Source organism: Musca autumnalis, unplaced genomic scaffold, assembly GCF_047663935.1.
Source record: "Musca autumnalis isolate F117 unplaced genomic scaffold, ASM4766393v1 scaffold_2, whole genome shotgun sequence".
Lineage (NCBI taxonomy): Eukaryota > Metazoa > Arthropoda > Insecta > Diptera > Muscidae > Musca > Musca autumnalis.
The window spans coordinates 72,321,962-72,345,458 of record NW_027411755.1 but is presented as its reverse complement, the minus strand read 5'-3'; the positions used below and the strand labels follow the sequence as shown (position 1 = coordinate 72,345,458).

The 23,497-nt window shown below is 33.1% G+C and overlaps 1 protein-coding gene across 4 annotated transcripts in view; it reads left to right on the top strand.

Moving 5' to 3' along the window:
* The first annotated feature begins 774 nt into the window (after positions 1 to 774).
* Positions 775 to 23,497, top strand: part of sNPF (short neuropeptide F precursor) — a 219,454-nt gene continuing 196,731 nt past the window's right edge. For 2 of the 4 annotated variants that reach the window (XM_073967928.1, XM_073967926.1), the window contains exon 1: positions 775 to 1,219. The gene's annotated coding sequence lies outside the window, so the exon portion shown is untranslated. The remainder of the gene's footprint in view (positions 1,220 to 23,497) is intronic. The other 2 variants (XM_073967927.1, XM_073967929.1) reach the window with 2 other exon arrangements.

Genomic DNA, 23,497 nt, shown 5'->3' with positions numbered 1-23,497 from the left:
GAACTTGACCTGCCTATGGAAAAAAGACCCTCGGGTGCAAAGTTTCAGCGCTCTATCTCAATTATTGCGGACGCTAGAGTGATTACAACAGACGGACAGACGGACATGGCTAGATCGTCTTAGAATTTTATCCTGATCAAGAATATATATGCTTTATAGGGTCGCAAATGATTAGTTCGATGTGTTACAAACGGAATGACAAACTTAATATACCCTCCACACTATGGTGGAGGGTATAAAAAGGATGAGATTTCTTATATATTGCGATGAAGAAATATCTTTGGATAAAACAAACAATGGTCCCAGCATTTATGATATCTACATTTAACCAACATTTCACAATTTTCTATTAATTTACCGTTTAAGTTTCTACTTCCCGAAAACCTCGTTGCAGTAATCTGTCTAAATTGTAGAGCGATTGTCACAAATGAGTCAACATTACATTGGTGACTTTATTTATATATTTTGTAGAGTTACATACAACAACACTACAAAGTCCTTAATATTTGTGAGGATGTCATGCCACCATCATACCACCATCGGTCTAACACCCACAATCACCTCCTATGACACCCACTATTTGCAAACACAATTTCACCTCAATTCTAGCCAAGACACCAACCTTATACGAAGCATTCAGTTGCATTGCATTAAGTAGTATTTATGTACAAAGGAACACTCAAACATACAAGCACCCACATGCATAAGATAAACGACAAAGCAACAGGATGTTCGTTATTATGAATGCCGAAGTTTTTTTAACGAATTGGCGATAGACAGACACGACGACAATAACGGTCATCATCATTGACTTGTGTTGTATATAAATGTTGGGCTTCTTTGGCACCATAGACATTCGTTGCTAACGCGTTGCCGCTAACGTTTGCTAACAACTACTCGTGGAAACAAGTGAGAACAGCTAAAGAGAAATTTGAATTTGTTGAAAAAAGAAAATAAATTACAAAGAGGAAATATAAATCGATATTTATAGAAGAGTGTTTTCTTGTGCTCATAAAAAGTGCGAATTTGGTAAAGAGTAAATATTTTAATTTGAAATACGTGAAATATTTAATTTTCTTAAAATAAAATGAAATAAAAATTGTGAAAAACAATTGCAAAATTTAAGTGAATTAAAATAATTTTAAATAGGGAAGAACCAAATTTACAAAGTTAAAAAAAAAATTGTCAAATACTGGAATCTTATTTTCACCAACGAAAGGTAAGATTATCGTCATAAAATGAATACAAAAATTTTAATGAACGGATTTTATTTCTTTTAAATTAAAAAAAAAAAAAACATAAGTACTATAACTAAAAAAATAAATTTATACCGTTCCTGTTTCAACTAAATCATATTTCATCGTATCACATAATTTTGTAAAATAAGTGAATTTTCGTTCCATATCAGAGGATTTTGTATTTGAATAAAATCGTTTTTTTTTAAATTTATAAACGAAAATGTCTTTTAATTTAAAACCATGATTTAACTGAAGCGAACTAAGTGAAGTGTTTGTGAACATTTTGATGTTGATTTGCACGGTGTTTATGGACATTAATTTAACCTTCGCATAAACCCAGCAAAATTTGACGGAAGGGGTTCTTTGCGATGACGTGATTTCATGTCATCTTTTGCATTGGTTCAAAGGAAGTCGTAAAAGATCCGATCTTTTCATTAGGATTTGAACCAATGCAAAGGAAGTCGTGAAAGATCCGATTTTTTCATCAGCATTTGTACCCATTCCATCGATCCAATAGAGATGATGTTTGTGTTTTTATTTACACACCTGTTTATTTTCATTTTGGTATGTTCCAGTACTGCAAAAATCTACTAATTTTTACTATTTTTTTCCGATAACATAAAGGAAAAATTGTTATCGTAGTAAAAATAAGTAGATTCTTGCAGTTTCAGGAACAGACCAAAGTTGTTAGAACTGTCGTCGTGATGTTGTCTTACATTTCCTGCATATCAAACAACTAAAACTTCTAAACAATTGGTATTTTATGAAGTCCATCGAGCTAAAAATAGAATCGGACTGCACACATTGCTATTCACATTGCAAATCTCGATTCTTGGAATTTGAAAAAAAGTCCAAAACGAAAAGGAACAAGAATCTGAAAATAAAGAAGAAACTACTTTTGGAAAGAAACAATTAAAAATAAATTAATTAAGCATAAATGGTATTTTCCATAAAGTCTCTCCTCCCCGTTCGTTACATTTTGTTCTTAGAGATCCCTAAAGCAAGCCGGGTTGTAGATCCCTACATATTTCCGTCACTAAACAAAAGAGTATAAATTACCAAAATGTTGTTATAAAATAACAAAATTATAAAATAAAAGTAATTTACGAAATAAAAATACTTAAAGCAGTGCATTTGGAGTCCATGTTGAAATCTGAACTGGTGATGGGAAGATAATTAAAAAACCTTTTGCAAGATGAAAGAATATCAGTTGCGGAGAACGGAGAAAGTAATCTTTTGCGTTGCAGCGGTGGTGATTACATTGCAATTTTGGATGTAAACTTTTGAAAAACTAAACTGATAAATTAATTGTAGCTATTTCATGAATTCGTTTGAATTAATAAAGAGTTTTGTTTTTCATGAAAACCATATTTCAATATAGCATTTCCATTTTCCAAACAAGACATGAAAATGACATGCCAAAGCATTGGTTAAAATGACATGTCAAAGCATGGGTGAAAATGACGTGTCAAAGCATTGGTGAAAATGACATGTCAAATCATTGGTGGAAATGACATGCCAAAGCATTGGTGGAAATGACATGTCAACGCATTGGTTAAAATGACATGCTTAGGATCCAGAAAAGAACGTCATCTTTTGGGGTCCACGTTCATATAAAATTCATCGATGAAGATGCTAAAAAGATGACATGCTAGATCACTTGCACCCATGATTGAATGTCATCTTTGGCATCGAACATTTTGCTGGGAAAGAAGTTAATAAATCACAGTGAAATGAAATGAAAGTGTTAAGGTAGGGTCACATTAGGCAAACATTTGCCGAAAAATGACAAATATTTGTTTGCTTCAATCTGACCAGCAAATATTTTTCATGGGCAAACAAAAAAACAGCTGATTTTGGGGAAACAAAACCATTTGCCAGCAAACAAAAAAATTTCCAGTTTGCCCATAATATGAACACTCTTGAGCAAATATTTTTCACTCTTTTGTGCAAATATTTATTTGGTCTTACAAAAGTTTTGTAAGAGCAAACAAGGGCAAATATCTGCTGAAACACATTGTTGTCACCTATTAAAAAATGATATTATGAATATAAAAAAGTTAACGTTATATAATACAAAGCGAATATTTAATGAATAAACAAATAAACAATTGAAAGGTGAGGGATTTATATATGGGGAATTCCAAGTGAAATCGGACAGTTCGGAGAAAAGTAATTTTTGATTTCAATTGTTTTTGGTTCAATTTATGCTCCTAGCCAACAGAACATTTTAGTATATTTTAAAATTATTTTTTGACCAACGGTACAGAGATATCGCCTATTGAAATTATCGAATTTTTAAAGAACTATGTTCAAATAAATACTCATTACTTCTTTAATATTGGTCCAAATGGGACCATCTTTTTTTTGATTTGTTTGTTTTTTTATCAGCTATCGAAAGAAATATTTAAGATAAAAGTGCACAGTGAGCTTCAATGCAATTTTCGGGATTTAGTATTTAAAATAAATTTTGTAAGTGTTGATTTTATTTCTAACATTTAAAATAAATTTTTAAACATGATTGCACCCTTCGATTTTTTCAAAAAAATTTTATGTTAAACTACGTTCAATTACAAAAATTTTAAGCCCTATGTGGTAATGGGATTCGGACAATTACTATTTTTTCTGAATTTTTTAAAATTTGTCAATACAATTTTTCCTTAATACCTTTGTCCAAAATTTGTATTTCCTGTATTTTTGAAACTAAGAGTACATATTTATCATTATATATTATATATTTATCATAAAAAATAGAAAAAAATCCACAGTGGACTTTAATGCAATTTTCGCTGATGCATTTTCAAAATCGAAAAATGACGCAGTTTTTAAGATGTTTGAAATAAATTCATAAATATGAAATCAAAACAAATATTTATAAATGAAATTTTTAATTTTTTTAATAAAATAATAAATTTTGGACAAAGGTATAAAGGAAAAATTGTATTGACAAATTTAAAAAAAAAAATCAGAAAAAATAGTAATCGTCCGAATCCCATTACCACATAGGGCTTAAAATTTTTGTAATTGATTGTAGTTTAACATAATTTTTTTTTGAAAAAATCGAAGGGTGCAATCATGTTTAAAAATTGATTTTAAATATTAAATCCCGAAAATTGCATTGAAGCCCATTGTGCACTTTTCTTTTAAATATTTCGATAGCTGCTAAAAAAAACAAACAAATCAAAAAAAAGATGGTCCAATTTGGACCAATATTAAAGAAGTTATGAGTATTTCTTTGCATGTAGTTTTTACAGAATTTGACTTATTTAAGGCGCGATATCTCTGGAACCGTTAGTCAAAAAAAATTTGAAAATATACTAAAATGTTTTGTTAATCCGAATTCTCTGGACCAAATTTGATATCATTTAAGGTGCAGATTTGTTAGGTATAGGAATAGGCGAGCTGTTTTTTATAACGGAAAATAGAAGAGGCAAAACGCGAAATTTATTGTTAAATCTGTCGTTGATGAATGTCTTGGAAGTAGAATACCGCTATAGAAAATATTTCTAAATTTAGTCAGTGGGACTGGAAAAATGCGATGAACATTGGTTTCAATGCTTGCATTACAATTAAATAATTATTTTGGTTATTATTGTACTACTTCGAGGATTTATTTTTTAGTTTCTATTGTCTTCAAGAAGTCGGCCAATTTTTACAAAAAAACTACATCTTTATCACGGTGCGCCTCAACCAAATTTAAATGGTATGTGCTTTCACCTGGGAAGTTTCGTGGATTCTGAAACGCGTTGCCGTTTAAAGTTCATATTTTTTTGGGGTTTTTTAGGTGTTTTATTTTGCTTGGAAACAGCAAGTCCTATCGAAATGGGACTAAAGAAGGCGTTGAATGGAAATTCTCTTCAAGGATTTTGCTTGAAGTCTTATAGAAATTGGACTAGAGATAATCTTATAGCTGTGAATATTCTCTACAACTTTTGTAATTTTTTCCTAAATTGTAATATTTCTTGAGATATATTACCTTAAATTGTGATATTGCAGTCACATGCAGTTATAAGCAGTCGATGGAGTCAGTGCATTGCCCCATTTTAACTTTTATATCTCAAACATTGTAAACAATAGGAAAAAGTCATAATGGTCAATCGTGTATAGAATTTTTAATGCTACATTTTCACTTGCGGTTTTCAAGCCAAATCTTGAACGCATATAAAGACCCGAAAAATGTGAACTTTGACCGCGACATATTTGAATATCGCTTAGGATATTTTTGTTTTTTGATTTTTCATTGAACATTGTAGTTTCAAAATCCGAAAAAACTTTCCATGTGTAAGCACTTTCCATTCCAAATTGATTCAGGCGCACAGTGTTATCTGTCAATTTTAATAAATTAACACAAAAATTCTTTTTTTGGTTTTGAAAACATTACATTGCAAACTAAAAATGAAAAGCTGTTAATAAAAATAATTTTCCAAAGCACAATGTCAATGTGCCATCATATACATATGTATGTATGTACATACATTCGCAACAATACGCAAATAAACTCATTCCGACAAGGCACTCATTGCCAAACAGATTTTATTCTCATTCTCCACAACAAACAATAAACGAAACGCTATATTTTTTATTTCTCTCTTTCTATTTTTCTAGTCCAAATAAGTTTATGTTTTTCGACAGTTTGCTCAAACAGTTTTTGGGTGAAAATATTTTTTCAAATGTGAACACATGGCAAATATGTTTGCCCGTTGCGTTATTTGTCACTGTTTGAGCAAACAAAATAGGCCAAATATTAGCCTCTAATGTGAACGCAAACAAAAATTTGCATGAAATTCACATTTGTTTGGGCAAATATGATGAAACAAATTTAGAGCAAATATTTGCCTAATGTGATCTTACCTTTAGAATTATAGCAATATAAATAACAATTAATTTAAACACGTATTTCTAAAATTAGATTGCGATGGAGATTTCTTGAAAGTACATGATTTGTCAAACTGATATAAATTATGCTACAGTTTTATTATGGAAAATAAGTTTTGAATGCGGTGTTCACTAAGAAAAACTTTTAGATTATTTTATGGAACTGTATTGCTGTTCATGTAAACTTGCAGTGAAATATTTTTGTTCTATCAAAAATGGCATACATAAGTTTTTTATAAATTATGTACCAGCCACGACACAATTACCCAGGTAGTGGCATCGTAAAATTTCGAATTGGAATTACAACAAAAATAATTTTTTTTATAAAGGGATTTGACATTTCATATTCGAACAGCTGGTCTGATACCACTACCTTGGTAATTGTGCCATGGTACCAGCATGTGAAAAATATATCTTTCAAGTTTTTAAAAATAGACCAAATAGAAAATCTACAATGGGGGAAATCAAAATTTGTAGGTCGTCCACCGTAAGGAAGATACAGACATTTTGATAACAAACAAGTAAAAAGGCAGTAAGTAAGAAAAAAGGAAAATCAGTTGAAAAATGTAGCTATGACCGATAAATTTCAATTGGATACTACATACAGTCCTAGCAGGTATTTATAAAAAAATTCTCCCATCTTAAAATACAAAAACGCCTTTTTAAAAAGAACGGGACGAACAGTGTCAAGAAATTACTACTGACTTTGTTAGCAGGGGGTCTGCTAGCTTCCAAAATCGATTTGGCGGTGGTCATTTTTTATAAAGTTTAAATATTTTTACAAACTAGTTGTAAAAACAAATTTTCAAAATACATAAAACCATTGATTTTACTACGCTAATTCTACAAATGTCGTTGATCTGTTTTTATACCCTCCACCATAGTATGGAGGGTATATTAAGTTTGTCATTCCGTTTGTAACACATGGAACTAATCATTTGCGACCCTATAAAGTATATATATTCTTGATCAGGATAAAATTCTAAGACGATCTAGCCATGTCCGTCTGTCCGTCTGTTGTAATCACTCTAGCGTCCGCAATAAATGAGATAGAGTACTGAAATTTTGCACCCGAGGGTCTTTTTTCCATAGGCAGGTCAAGTTCGAAGATGGGCTATATCGGTCCACTCTTTGGTATAGCCCCATATAACGGTACCTCCGGATTTGAGGTATTTTGACGTTCTTCGCCACATTTGCAGACCGAATAAGCTATAATTTGGCACTTAGGGTTCCTAGTGATCAAAAAACTTATATCCCAAAGGATATGGGCATAGGTCCATGTTTTGGTATAGTCCCCATATAACGGTACCTCCCGATTTTCGGTATTTTGAGAATTTTAGCCACAATTTTTAACCGAACTACCTGCAATTTGATATTTGAGGTTCTCAGTGGTCATGAAATATCTCCACGAAACATCGTCGACATAGGTCCATGTTTTGGTATAGTCCCCATATAACAGTACCTCCCGATTTTCAGTATTTTGAGAATTTTAGCTACAGTTTTTAACCGAACTATCTGTAATTTGCCATTTGAGGTTCTCAGTGGTCATGAAATATCTCCACCAACCATAGTCAACATAGGTCCATGTTTTGGTATAGCCCCCATATAACGGTACCTCCCGATTTTCGGTATTTTGAGAATTTTAGCCACAATTTGTAACCGAACTATCTGCAATTTGACATTTGAGGTTCTCAGTGGTCATGAAACGTCTCCACCAAACATCGTCAACATAGGTCCATGTTTTGGTATGGCGCCCTTATAACCGTACCTCCCGATTTTCGGTATTTTGAGAATTTTAGTTAAAATTTTTAACTGAACTATCTGTAATGATCGGTACTTTGAGAATTTTAGCTACAATTTTTTCTATTCAAAAATAATCGTCAATATAGGTCCATGTTTTGGTATATCCCCCCATATAACTTTACCTCCCGATTTTCGGGAATTTTCAGTGGTCACGAAATTTCTTCACTAAAAACCGTCAACATGGGTCCATTTTTGAGGGTCTACATTGTTTTGATGAAACTACCCTCAATTTGACTCTTGCAGTTCCCTGCAGCTTTAAAACTTTTCCGCCAAAAAATGTAAAGATAGGTTGACTCTTTGATATAGCCCAGTAGGTGGTACCTTTCACATAGCTGAACACATTTTTTAGATTAGATAACACAGTGCAACAAAATGGAGGTGAAAGTCTGGGGCACGAAAAATTCCTCTTGGGGAAGAAAGGCCTTGGTGAGTATATTATGAACCCCGAAGGACAGATCCGCCGTGAGTCGAACTTCCGCGTTATGGCGTGATGAAATTTTTGTTAGAGACCCTGTGGGCCATCAGGAATTAGCGTTATATATTTGTTCACTGTTGCTTAAGTGCTCTACAAAAACAACAAACAAAGATATAATGCTAATTAATGATGGCGTACAGGGTCTCTTGGAAAAACTTCATCACGCCATAACGCGGATGTTCGACTCACGGCGCATCTGTCCTTCGGGGTTTTTAATATACTCACCATTGTCGAAAAGTTGTTACACCTAAAATTGTGAAAGGACCCTAATTATTCCATTTTAATTAAGACTTTTTTATGGTGGAGGGTATAAAAAGTTCAGCCCGGTCGAACTTAATGATTTCTTACTTGTTAAATATTATGAAAGTACTCACCATCAGCTTTCCGATTCTTAATAAATTTTGTCTCACTTCTGTATATTTATCCAAGGACAAAACGCAATAAAAAGAGTATATTTTAAAACACAAATATTTTTATTTAATACAGAAATGTGCCAACATTCACACTGCACCAAGTAACGGCATCTATCGGTATTTACAAAAGCTAATTTTCTCTGTTGATTTGATGTTCCTTTTAATTTATCGCTCAAAAGAAAATAAAATTTTGAAACTTAAAAAAAATAGTTTTGGCCAAAAATTCCATAATTGAAACCATAGTGCAATGTTTTGATTGAGAAACACTGGCAGCGTTGTATGTTTGGTTTTTGCTGCAAAGAGAGACGAACACAACTTTTGTTATGCTGCCTTCGTTGTAATTCAACGACACATAACAGTGGAGAAGGTTTACCTTGTTTTCCAAATACTTTCTTAAGGGTTATATGGGATTTTTTTTATTTATTTATTGCAACTGAGTTGAACTCATCAAGCAATCTTTTTTTAGTTTACATTCATAATATAATGGTTAAAGTTTTTTGGGGAGTAAATAATTCTATAATTATACTCTAATAAATACAACATTGTAAGACTTATGCGGCTAAGTCCGTCGGACATATCCTTCTTAGTCTTCTGCTGCTGCTGTTGATACGTTCGTGGTATATTTTGGTCATTTCTATATTTGTATGATGACGTATTTTTATGATGTACGTCTGTGCCTGTTTCTGTATTTCTTCATTTACAAAATTTATGCCGAGATCTCGATGTAGATCGGTGTTTCGGATGTACCATGGTGCATTTACTATACTTCGTAGTATTTTATTTTGAAGTTTTTGGAACTTTTGAATATCATTTTGATTTGCACAACCCCAAAGTTGAATACCATAGGTCCATATGGGCTTTATAACTTGGTTATAAATTAATATTTTGTTTCTTATGGTAACAGTTGATTTTGGCGCGAAGACCCAATTGAGTTTTTTCAGTTTATATGGGATTGACAAAGAAAAACTTCTCATTGAAATTGTTTCCTTGATAACTATTATATATCGAGCCGACGATGTTTGGGTATAAACAGTTTTTTGTTGAAGAATATTTTAAAAAATAACTAACAAATGTTCTCCACTAATAAATTCGTTGTTTTAAAATATTCATACAACAACAATGGTATTGAGCTAGGCTGGACGAATACCAATAACATGTTAATATGCTTTTGTGGTTGGAAACTCGGCTTCAAAATACGTGTATTCAAAAACTAATGTTATATGGAGTGTACACTAACACAACAACTTCGGTGCCTATATATTCCAAATACATATAGATCTAGGACAGGAACAAATGCATTTTCCAAAAACATGTGGTAACAGTGTGGAATTTTGGTTATAGACGGAATTTGGTTATTTACTGGAATAGTTAATAGCAATGTTACTCGCGTTTGTTTGCCATTTGTTCCCCATAGGAAATATACACATGGTGTTTTGTGCCTAAAATTTGTTTCTTTACTTTTTTTTTAATAAAAAACAAAAATGAATGATTTCACATGTGAATTTAAATATGTTTCTTGTCAATATTCCAATGCATTTTAGAGAACACAATTTTTCGTACACTCTCTTCTTAACAGAATCGAAGACATACAGAACAAAGACCTGGACAAATGCATTTTTCAAAAACATGTGATAATAGCAAAGACACACAACGTAAAGACAAGACATAATTCATGCAGCAAAAAATGTTTATGAAACCATTATTTATTATACCCTCAGCCTTTAGGCTAAAGAGGGTATATACACTTTGATACGACCAAAAATGTGCCTCATCGAAATAATGGTTTTAGACCCCAAGTATGTTTGTACGATATCCGTTTCAGACAATTTTGAGTAGATCTAGCAATGTCCGTCCGTCTGTCTGCCCCTCTGGCTGGTGCGCACGATAAATCGCGAACGGATCAATCGATTCGGTTCAAATTTTTTGTATCGAAATATTTTGTCCAGATTTGATTTAAGTTCGAAGATGGCCCATATAGGTCCACTCCTTCAGGTACCTCCCCCACAAATGTTCAAAAATTGTCGCAAAACTTGTGCGCACGATAACTCTTGCAGGGAAGAACCGATTTGGTCCATACTTTGCACATCGTGTAATTTCTACCAAACATAGATGAGATTTTAATATGAACTCAATCGGTCCACTCCTTCGGGTACCTTCCACACAAAATTTCGGAAATGTTCAGATTAGGACCTGGTCTCGAATCGCTTTGATTTTTGTTTACGCAAGTTGTATTCGCTGTCCTCTATACGACGCTGTAAATTTCATTAGGGGCAAGTCTATACTTCCTGAGAAAATAGCCTGAAAGTTACGAAAAACCCTATGACACCGTGTGTAGTGGTTGGAGCGTAAGATAACTCTCGAACGGATCTGCCGATTCGGTTCAAAATTTGGCTTTCGTAATATTTTGTCCAAACTTAGTTTGCGTTCGAAGATGAGCTATATCGGTCTACTCCATCCGGTACTTCCCCCACAAAAGTTCCAAAATGTTCGGAAAATTTGTGGGCATGATAACTTTTGAAGGCAGTAACTGATTTGGTCCATACTTTGCACATCGTGAAATTTCTACCAGATTTAGACGAGGTTCCAATATGGACTCAATCGGTCCACTCCTTCGGGTACCTCCCACACAAATCGCTTTGATTTTGACTTCCTGAGAAAATGGCCGGAAAGGTGCCAAAAGCCCCTATGACACCTTGTGTTGTGGTTGGAGCGCAAGATAACTCTCGAAAGGATCTGGCGATTCGTCCAAAATTTGGCCTTCGAAATATTTTATCAAAACATAGTTTAAATTCGAATATGGGCTATATTGGTCCACTCCTTCAGGTACCTCCCCCACAAAACTTCCAAAATGTTCGGAAAAATTTTGCGCACGATAACTCTTGAAGGGATTGACCGATGTAATCTATACTTTGCACATCCTAATATATATACCAGATATAGATCAAGTTCGAATATGGACTATATTTGTCTACTCCTTCTGGTACCTCTCACACAAAATTTTGGATAAGTTCACTTTAGGACCTGCTCTCGAATCACTTTGGTTTTTGTTGAAGCTATTTGCATTCGCTACCTCCATTACGACGGTAAAAGTTTTTTTTAGGGGCAAGTCCATATTTCTTGGGAAAACAGCCCGATAACTCTCGAACTGTTCAACCGATTTGGTCCTACATTTGGTCTTCGTCATATTATATCATGGGCAATACCGGTCCACAACTTTCGGTACTTCTCCCCAATAATTAAAAAATATCACTAAAATGCTTGGACGATATCACAATGGGGCAACCAATTTGGTCCAAACTTTGGATCTCCTAATATTTTATCAAAATTTAGTTTAACTTCTAAAATGGCCCATATCGGTCCTCCCCAAGGGTACGTGCCCTACAAAAGTTCAACATTTGTGTCTTAGTGCAGTTAATTCCTAATCCATATTTTTGTCGGCAAGTTCTTCTTTATTTGCTAATTCGTTTTCCGAATGTTAGCGATACAAATATTTTTTATAAATACATATGGATACAATATTTGTAATATTTTTGTTTATAGATTGCTTAGTATATCTGCAAACACCTCTCTATCTCCAGCCTTAAACAATAGGGTAATGTCTCGGATGCCAGTCCATTCTGTGATGTTATCGATCCATGTTGTCTAATTTCTACCTCTAGCAGGCCTTACTTCTATCCTCGTGCGGATTACAATTTGCAGTAATTTATATTTTTGATTTCGCATTATATGTCCCAAATACGCTGTCTTTCGTCTTTTTATAACTGAGATAAGTTCTCTTTCGCAGTGCATCCTTCTTAGAACATCGGCATTTGTCATAATAGCACTGACCAGACATAGGTTTTGATAAAACGAATCTTTGTTTCAAGATTAATATCATGACTCGTAAACACTCGTCTGTATTTTGAAAATGCTTCTCTGGCCAGTTCAATTCTGCATCGTATTTCTTTTGAACAGTCCCACTGTTCAGTTATTGTAATTCCTAGATATTTGAAACTTTTAACCCTCTCCACATTGGTGTTGTGAATTTTCAATGTTGCATTATTGTGGCCATTCTTTTTGCTTATAACCATGAATTTTGTTTTACTGATGTTAATTTTCAAACCATATTTCTCGCTGTGTGTTGTAAGCTTATTCACAAGATTCTGGAGTCCAGATATGCTATGCGACAGTAAAGTTGTATAATCAGCATATCGTATGTTGTTCAGAAATGTTCCATTTAAAGGAATGCCGATTGGAATTTTGTTTACCGATTCTTGACAATTTTTTTCTGAATAGATATTGAATAGCAAAGGTGATAATATGCACCCTTGTCTGACTCCCTTGGATATATCAAGTTCAAATGTCCAAAAAGGGCCACAAGATTCTGAAGAGACCTTAAATACATTCGATATGTCCGGAGGTGAAAGTTTCGCTTCACATTGGCTGAGGGTATATATCTGTCGGCAAAGCCGACTGACACTTTTTTACTTGTTTTATTTACATTAACTAGTAGTAAATACAAAGTTTAAAAGAAGGCCATCAGCTATTATGAAACAATGTATAGAAATATTACTCTTAACAGAAACAATGCAGGTTGCTGGTAACTGAAAATTGCAATCAAGAAGGAAAGTTTCAAGTTATATTATCAGAAGCGAAATGTATGAATTCAAGGATCTATTCAAGAAGAATTCCATGTCAATTGGATCGTTAAAATCACTAAAATACGTACAAAACGTATAAAAGAACATAATGTTATTTTACCATGTCGTAATATTACATTCCCAGCAAAATTTGAAGGAAGGGGTTCTATGCGATGACGTGATTGGTATAAAGGAAGTCGTGATAGATCCGATCTTTTCATTAGCATTTGAACCCATGCAAAGGAAGTCGTGAAAGATCCGATCTCTTCATAAGCATTTGAACTCATTCCATTGATCTAATAGAGATGAATTATATACACATTTTTGCAATAGGCTTGAAGTTGTCTTGCCTTACATTTTCTAAACAATTGGTGTTTTACGAAGCGTACAATAAAAAGGAAGAAAGTCCCCAATCATCGAGCTGCACTTTTTGATATTATAAGAGTTTCCTTGTCCGCTCTAGGATTTCTGTTGCAAATATATACATATTGTTACGGAATTAAGGTTTCAACTTAATCCCGTGTAGACGTTGTTTTATTCCCCGATACGATTTGTACCAAATAAAACAGGGTTCGTTTTAGATTACGATTCAACAATGCTTTATTAACTTAACTTTAATTATTCACACAAGACTTTACTTCAATTGGTCTTCACTTTTCTTCTTTACTTTCACTTTCGGCTTAAGATCGCGTTCAATTCAAAAACTAAACTCCCATCTTTTCCTTTCCCGTATTTATATGTGCCCGCTGCTACATAGACTGTTCTAGTCTCCTTGATCTAGGAGCTTCTAAAATGTTCCGACGAACCGCTAACCAATTGGCAAATACACACATGTACGCACATACAAACTGACCGGTGAGTGTTTACAACTAAGAGGCTGTTTCGTAATGCCTTGTTCATACTAACGGTGATTCGCTTTCTATTAGTTTTTCGAACCCAAAATACGATTTAATTACTTCATTTCCCATACAAAATTTTGAGAACGAACAATGATTTTTGTACGTTGTTCAATTCAAATTACTCTACGAACAAAAAAAGATATTAGTCCCACCTCTAACAAATGAGAGTATTTATCGACAAAATTAGAGAATTGATCGAAAAAATATAAATATAACATCCCAAAATAGCCTCAAAAAATTTTTTTTTTGGAAAATATGAAAAAGATGAATGGAAAGTGAGATATCAAATAGTTGAAATACATTGAATGGGAAGTTCAAAGTGTTCCATATTTCCTTCATGGTACGTTTGTGGTCAATGTGTCCTAAAAACTTGGAAAAAAAGTAACAAATAGACAAAAGTCTCAAAAAGTAATGTTGACATGTCTCTCTTCTGTTGGTTTTGAAAATAGAGAAATAAAACAATGAATTAAAAAATACCAACAATTGCAAAAAATGGAAAACATGAATTAAAATTGAGCAGTTTCGTACACAATACATATTTTTTAGGATACATTGACCACAAACGTACCATGAAGGAAATATGGAACACTTTGAACTTCCCATGTATGAAAGATTATTCTTTTTCCTGTTGATTTCAAATCATATTACGTGGTTTTTGTCTTAAATATTCATTAAAAACAGTTAACAAAAAATAATGAAAAATTAACTTTGTTACTATGAATAATGTATCGTGTAGTATGAACGGGTTAGTTCGTATACGTAATTTTGATGGCCCGTTTCCACGGTACGTCGTTCGTTCTCTATTCGTTGTTCGACCCTCAAATACGAATAAATTACTTGATTCCCCATACAAAATTCTGAGAACGAACGACGATTTTTCTACGATGTTCAAGTAGAAATACTCTCCGAACAACGATAAAATATGTCCCATCTCTAACAAATGAGAGCATTTATCGAAATAAATTAATTATGGCAGACAAAATACAAAATTTAAAAATGTAGCGCTTTTTTAGAAAAGCTGCAAAACATAAATGAAAAGTAAACGGTTCAACGATTAGTATATATTTAAAGCATAGCAAATTGTCTATTCTCTTTCGTTTCAGTTACATTTTTGCCCATTGTTTCAAATTCGCGTACAAATCTAGAAACAAAAGTCAAATACCTGCCTGAAGTTCTGTATACACAAATATTGTTTTGACATGTCTCTCTCTCATTCATTTTGAAAATATAAACATATAAAAATGTACAGAAAATACCAAAATTTTCAGAATTAATGGAAAAATTAATGAAAAGTGTGCAATTAAATGTAAAATATCCATTCGCAGGAAAGTTTAGTGTTTTTCCTGCTCGTTTAATATATGTTACACGTGTTATTTGTTCAAAATGAATACGAGGAAACAAAAAGTAAGGAAAAATGAATTATGTTTCTCTTAATTACGAATGGTGTCGTGGAAACGGGTTAATTGCTGTACGTATTTCGAGAGGCGAACAAAGTAATCCAAACGCCGGTATGAACAGGAGAAGGGGTTACAATGCACAAGCATAATCGAATGGTTAAAGTACATAGAACGAGTACAACAACAATATCTAAGTAAACAGTGTGAATTAAGACTAAGCTATAATTTCATAATAGCAGAAATATTTGTTGTTGTATAAATAAATAAGAGAAAAGCAGTACAACAATAACAAGATCAAAGCAACAGAGAAAAGTAGTGATTGGAATTCTTATACGACTAACTCCGACATAGAATGAAATCTATCAAATATCGCATCTCAAAATTTGAGCAAAAAATCCGAAACGAAAAGGAAGAAGGATCAGAAAAGAATGAAGTAACGACTTTTGGAAAGACTATTTTATAAATGAATAACAAATTAAAAACGCATAAATGATATTTTCACAAAAAAGGTTCTCCATTCGTTACATTTTTTTAGCACATCTCTAGAGATCCCTACAAGTCGGTATGTAGTTTAAATTGCAATTTTGGGCGTAAACTTTTTGCTGATAACTCGTTTGAGTTAATAAAGAGTTTAATTTGTCAATCAAGATATTATAATGTCTCACCAAAAAGTTGGTGAAAATGACATGTCAAAGCATTGGTAAAAATGAAATGCCAAATCATTGGTGTAAATGGCATGCCTTGGATCCAAAAATGAATAGCATCTTTTGGGGTTCACGCACATATAAAATTCGTAGATGAAGATGCTATGAAGTTGAGATGCCAGATCACTTGCACCTATGATTGAATAGCATCTTTGGTATTATACGTCGTGCTTTGTGGCTAAAATTTGTTTCTTTACATTTCTTGGTTTTTGTATTTAATAAAAATGAATGCCTTCACATGTGTTGGCAAATGTTGCTAGAACTTTCAAACTACGTCAAATCGTCAAGTACCGTTATATGGGGGCTATACCAAAACATTAATATATATTAAAAATTTTTATGAGGATATTTCAATCTTATATACAACCCGAAATGTAAATTTGAAGATAATTCGGTTAAAGCCCCGTTAAAACCTTCAAAATACGTGAAATCGACATGTAGCCTTATGTAGGGGCTACGCCAAACAAAAAGAACGAAAGATGTAAATGTAGAAATTGATATATAGGAAATTGCAAGGTCAAAAACCATCAAATTACCATTATATAGCATTAATATTAAATACATATTTCTTTCTTTGTAATTAAAACTTTTTCAATACACTTTGATATAATTAGGAATGTGATTTTAAATATTTTAAACTACAATTTTTTGTATGGAACTACGAAGTGAGTTCCGAATCGACAGATATTGATGCAACTTAGAAAGTGTGAGTTTATTTGGTCCAGAAAAAATATGTCAAATCTGGTGAAGGGCATCATGTAGACGGTCCCACCCGACCCTGGTTATTTCCCTACTAGTTGTAACATTTGTTTGGCATATCAAAACCACAATTAAATGAGTCTAACACAATATCATGTGGTTTGATTTTATTTGTTTTACAAAGAGACTAGTTCGAGTTTTATAAAAATTCTGATTTCTATTTTCCATTATTGTTGGTGACAACTCTTCAACCAATTAACAACAACATTCTCAAAAAACAACACTAAAGAGTCTCCCGTGGCCCATCATGAATCGTTGGGCAAGGAAGCCTTTTGTGCCTTTTTTTCATTTTTCTATTTCGCGTGTTTGTTTTGCTCACGTTCAAAGCTCCAAAAAAACAAAAAAGTTGCAAAAATAATTTAGTTTTCTTTGTTCTAAGAGAAAAACAAATACATTTTCTAGTTTTGATTAGACAATAAAGAATGGTCCCTGTATTGGAGGATAAACAGAAAAAAAGGGTACAAATAAGTCAACACAAGTGGGATTAAAAGTTTTAAACTTTTGTTGTTTATTTTATAAAATCAAATAAACACTTTAAGAGTACAGTTGATGTGAGTACAAATGGCAGTTATGTCCGCAATGGTTTGCCGACATAACACCCAACATTTTTGGAAGCTACGTCAGACCCTCCCCGGATTAGGAGTTATGTCCGTTTTTAAAATTTAAGTGGACTTTTTAAACACAATTTTTACTCCAAATGTATACGAAGCTTTACTTCACATACATTTTTTATTTCATTATACACTTTACGATTAATAAAAAAAATTAAGAAATTTATTTGTCCTGAGTCCACCGTAATTGCTTAAGATGCACTTTCGCCAGACTTTGAAATTTTTTTCCGGCTTCTATATTATCTGTATAAGCACTTAACTGATCATTTTATATAGATGACTCATAAGTTAATTATAGCTTATTTTTCCACATTTTTAACAACTATAACACAACATTCTTCTACATTTTCTTTAATCCAATAACACGACCTTAAAATTCCAGCGATTTCTTTGAACAAAAATTTTAGTATCCCACTTTAATTGCCAGCATTTGTCTTATCTCCTTCAGTCTCTCTTACCAACTCTGTATTGGCATTTCATTTTGAGACTATATATTATAACCGGATTTGATTTCAATTCTTATATTTTGCTTTCTGTTCTTCATCCTTGAGTTTAAGCCTTTCACTACTCCACTGGTGTTTCAAAGCAAAAACGACAATCTCAACCCGTATTGTAAATCAGTGGCATTGAGATTTATTGCTGGAAATTAGTTGTATTGTAAGTCAAGAAGAATACAAATTTAAGTTGTTTTTATATTGATAGGCAACATTTTATTGAATTCGTACGAAATAAATTTAAATTAACGGTTTTGCAAACAAAAACATGGTATGACGTTTTTGTAAAATAGGATTTTGGGTTTGCCATATCGTCGGTGTCATGCTTAAGTGTTCCATACGCCATTTGCCTGATTCGAGAAAAACTCAAGTTAATGTTTAAGGCCATACGGGATAAAAATGGTGCAATAATCCAATACTTTAAGAGCTCAGTTCTACTTAACTAAACTCATAGAATATATCAGTAGTTTATTTTAGTCAGATATCTGTGATAGTCTAGAAGTTATGGCAAATTTTTATAATTGCAAAAAGTTGCTGAATTGTTCCATGGAACCTTTTTTAATGTTTTTGGCAGTTTGTGTGACATGGAACACGTTTTGTCACATTTCAAACAAAACATTTTTTATCAATCGTGTTCCTTCTTCCTTATATGAAGTGCAACTGTGGAGTTTAAAAATCAGGACTTTAAATGAAACATTTATTTTTCTCATACAAATACAATAAGGACCATTATTATAGGTTTCCTTAACATTTATTTAAGTGATTTCCTCCACTTATCATTATTTTTTTTTTTGTGGTAAAAATTTCGATCCACAAAACGGATTGATATTTTGCATTTCTAAGGTAACATAAAACATTTAAACGCGATTTTCTTATAATACCATTTTTGTAGTCGGTTAGCTTCAAGTCGAATGGACGTTTTTGCGTATATTTTTGTGGACTTACATCAAAATTTTGTCTTTAAACTATGGATTATTTGTTTAAATGATTGATAAATGTTCGTTTTCATATAACAATACAATAATCAAAAATATTTGGTTTTAGAAACTATTATTCTTCAGTTTTTAAAACAATTCCTTTAAAAAAATTTGTTCCATACGCCACAATTTTCCGTAACTTGGCAAAAATGGGAAATTTTTTGTTCCAAACGCCATCATTTTTGGTGCGGAACAATTCGTTTTTGTCTCTTTTTGTTCCATACGTAAAACGACGTGGATATGGAACTAAAAAGTTCAAAGTTGTTTTGTTCCATACGCCAGGCTTTATGGATATGGAACAAAACGACAAGATTTTTTGGGTCACAAAGCGGATATGGAACATACTGGCATCTGAATATATCAGAAACTATAAGAGATAGAGAAAAACCGACCAAAAAATCTGAAAGAGCATGGTTCAAAACCTTGTAAGGTACCTTTACCTCAAAATGTCAAAAATGGCGTATGGAACACTTAAGCATGACACCGACGATATGTGAGCAAAATTGGGCAAGAATCTGTGAAGGGGCAATGATTTCAGTAAACTCCAAGCAACTATACATGGATCAGAAGCTGATTTGATTTGTTGCTGAAAATATAAACAACATTTTCCAACCAAATTATTTAGATTTTATTAAAATAGATTGTCCGTGAATATTTAATTTAATTTACTTACTTAGGTAGTCATTTATAGAACAGTTATACTATAAGTCGGGCTAAAAGTAGATACTAAAACCTTCCGTTTACTTTGTATTTTCTAAATCTAATTCTTTGCCTTTCCGCTTTGTTTATAATACTGTCAATACTACGGGAATCATAACATCTGTAAAAGTTTATAAAAACATAGTAAAAGTTTTTCATTCTAATCAATAAACTAAGTGTTGCTATTGACAGAAAAATCAACAATTCGTTTTAACGAGGAAGTAAATTCTAAATCCAAACAAACATATATGGCTTCAGAACAAAGTTGAGCATGGATAATACAAGCGCTATGTACATATGTACGAGTATATGACTTGTAGCCCTTTTACTCTCTTTGTATCGCTTTGCCTTAGAGTACTCAATGTAATAACCTACTTCATAAAAACAACGTTGCTATGTCTACTTAATTGACCTTTTTGGTTTCCCTTGTCATCTGTATGCTTTTTCAGTGGTTTCTCAATAGGCAATCTTATGGCCACTTTAACAATATACACCAAATTATCTGCTAATGTGGTTGTTTATGTAGCAATTGTATGTTGGCGTGCTTCTGTGACAAAATTATCCTTGCTGTTTTTTGTGGTAGTTAGAACGAACTTTTTTTCCAAGAATGTCAACTGAGAGACATATGTTCATAATGTGTAATTTTCTAAAATTATTGTGTTGTTGTTAGAATGTTTTTCTTTTGTTTATCAGGATTTTTTCATGCTGCTGTGCAAATTACACTGTGCAACAATTTTTTTTTTTTTTTTAATTGATGGGAAAAACTTAGCATATTAGAAAAATAGGGCTAAAAATATGAGATACGTGTATCGGCGTTTTCATCTTGACATCGTTTTTCACCAAAGTAGGCGGTGCAAGTTCCGCCCATTTCTTGTTTTTCCGAAATATTCCATTTAAGATATCTTGGAATCCGTGCATTCTAGACATATAGTGTATTTGGCAACTTTAAAGACAAGAGTATGGGGACATTCGTGTTAAAAATTGTAACCCTTATGCTGTTCATTAAAAGGGTCTTTTCGGTCTTTTTTTTCGAAAATCGTTCAAAATCTCCTTTAAAATGTGATCGTATCATATCAAAATATTCCAAAAAGTTGTTCGTCATACAATTTTACTATAAGTCTCAGAATACACCAAATCTTTAAATATATTCTAATCGCCAGGAATCTCTAAAAAGAAAAACACGTTTTAAGGTTAGAGTCGGACTTCATCTGAGTTTGTTCAAAATTTTCCAACAAAACATAATTTTAGATGGATGACGTCAAATACAAAAATATTCTTCGTAAAATTTCACTATAGGTCACCAAAGAAATGAAGTCTCTATTTACATTACGTATCATGAAAATATCAGTATCAATTTTGCTGAAAAAAAAACACGAAAATATTTACCAATTTTTTTAAGAAACAATTTTCCTTCTTTTTTCCTGTTGATACATGAAAGTAATATGAAACTTGGTTCTAGGTGAAAAGAGTCAAAAGAAGAAAAAATCAACACAAAATGTCACTATGAGTTTCAGAATAAAACATATATGTACTATTTTCTTAAAAAAAAAATAGGTTACAATTTTATATATTTTAGGATGAAATTAGTTGTTTTAATTTTGTACTGTTAATTTTACATAATTTAATACTGGGCCAAAATCTAACAAAATCCTTCAACTTTTGGGGATATTGTAAAAGGAAGAAATGTTCCAAATTAAATTTCACCATGAGTCTCCAAGAAAAATATATCTGCAGCTATAATGTATAACATCCTTAGCAGCTCTTGTTATACCCTCAGCCTTTAGGCTATGAAGGTTATATACACTTTCATACGGGCAAAATGTGCCTCATCGAAATAATGGTTTTAGACCCCAAGTATGTTTGGACGAAATGTGTTTCAGACAATTTAGAGTCGATTGAGCAATGTCCGTCCGTCTGTCTGTCTGGCTGGCTGGAGCGCACGATAACTCTCGAATGGATGAACCGATTCGGTTCAAATTTTGGCTTTCGTAATATTTTGCCCAAACTTAGTTTAAGTTCGAAGATGAGCTATATCGGTCCACTCCTTCCGGTACCTCCCCACAAAAGTTCGGAAATGTTCGGAAAATTTGTGCGCACGATAACTCTTGAAGGGAGTAACCGATTTGGTCCATACTTTGCCCATCGTGGAGCGTGTACCAGACTTAGATCAGGTTTTAATATGGACTCAATCGGTCCACTCCGTCGGGTACCTCCCACACAAAAATTTGGAAAAGTTCAGTTTAGGACCATCTCTCGAATCGCTTTGATTTTTGCTTTAGCTACTTGTATTCACTGCCCTCCATACGACGGTATAAGTTTTATCAGGGGCAAGTCCATACTTCCTGAGAAAATAGCCTGAAAGTTGCAAAAAACCCCTATGACACCGTGTGAGGAGGTTGGAGGGCAAAATAACTCTCGAACAGGTCTGCCGATTCGGTCCAAAGTTTGGCCTTAGTAATATTTTGTCCAAACATAGTTTAAGTTCGAAGATAAGCCATATCGATCCACTCCTTCAGGTACCTCCCCCACAAAAGTTCAAAAATTTTCGGAAAAATTGTGCGTACGATAACTCTCGAAGAGAGTGGCCGAATTGGACCATACTTTACACATCCTAATATATCTACCAGATATAGATCAGGTTCAAATATGGACTATATTTGTCCACTCCATCCGGTACCTCCCACATAAAATTTCGGATACATGTTCACTTTAAGACCTGCTTTCGAATCACTTTGATTTTTGTTGAAGCAACTTGCATTCGCTGCCTCAATTGCGATGGTAAAAGTTGTTTCAGGGGCATGTCCATACTTCTTGAGCAAACAGCCCGAAGGGTGTAAAAACCCCCTATGGCACCATATGTAGTGGCTGGAGATCCACTTCCATAATGGTCAATGTCGATCCATTCCTTTTTGTATCTCCTCCGCAAAACGCTTGATCTTTAATCATAATCAACATTTTTGTCGGTTCAAACGCCCAAAATTTTTAAAACCCCCTAAATACATACGTTTTTTGGGAAAAAAAAGGTTTCAATATATTCAGGCTGAGGGTATATCTCTGTCGGCAAAGCCGACTGATACTTTTTTACTTGTTTTTGATATGTATTTTAGGGTTTTTAAAAAAAAATTGGTAAATATTTTCTTGTTTTTATACCCTACACCACACAGTGGTAAGGGGTATTATGTATTTGTGCATTTGTATGTAACATACAAAAGGAAACAAAATAGACCAATAGTTCCTTTTGGGAATATACATATAATCACTTTCTGAGTCGATTTATGCATGTCCGTCCGTCTGTCCGTCTGTCCATGTATTTTTGTTCGCAACGTACAGGTCGCATTTTTTGTCCGATTCAGCTGAAAATTGGGGACTAAAATTTTTTTAGCCATAGGAAGAACGCTATTTCATTTGGTGAAAATCGGTTCAGATTTGGATATAGCTTCCATATATATTTTCGGCCGATTTCACGTATTTTCAGTACCACACACGCTATATACGTCCAATATTGATGAAATTTTGAATGTGTGACTGAATTCA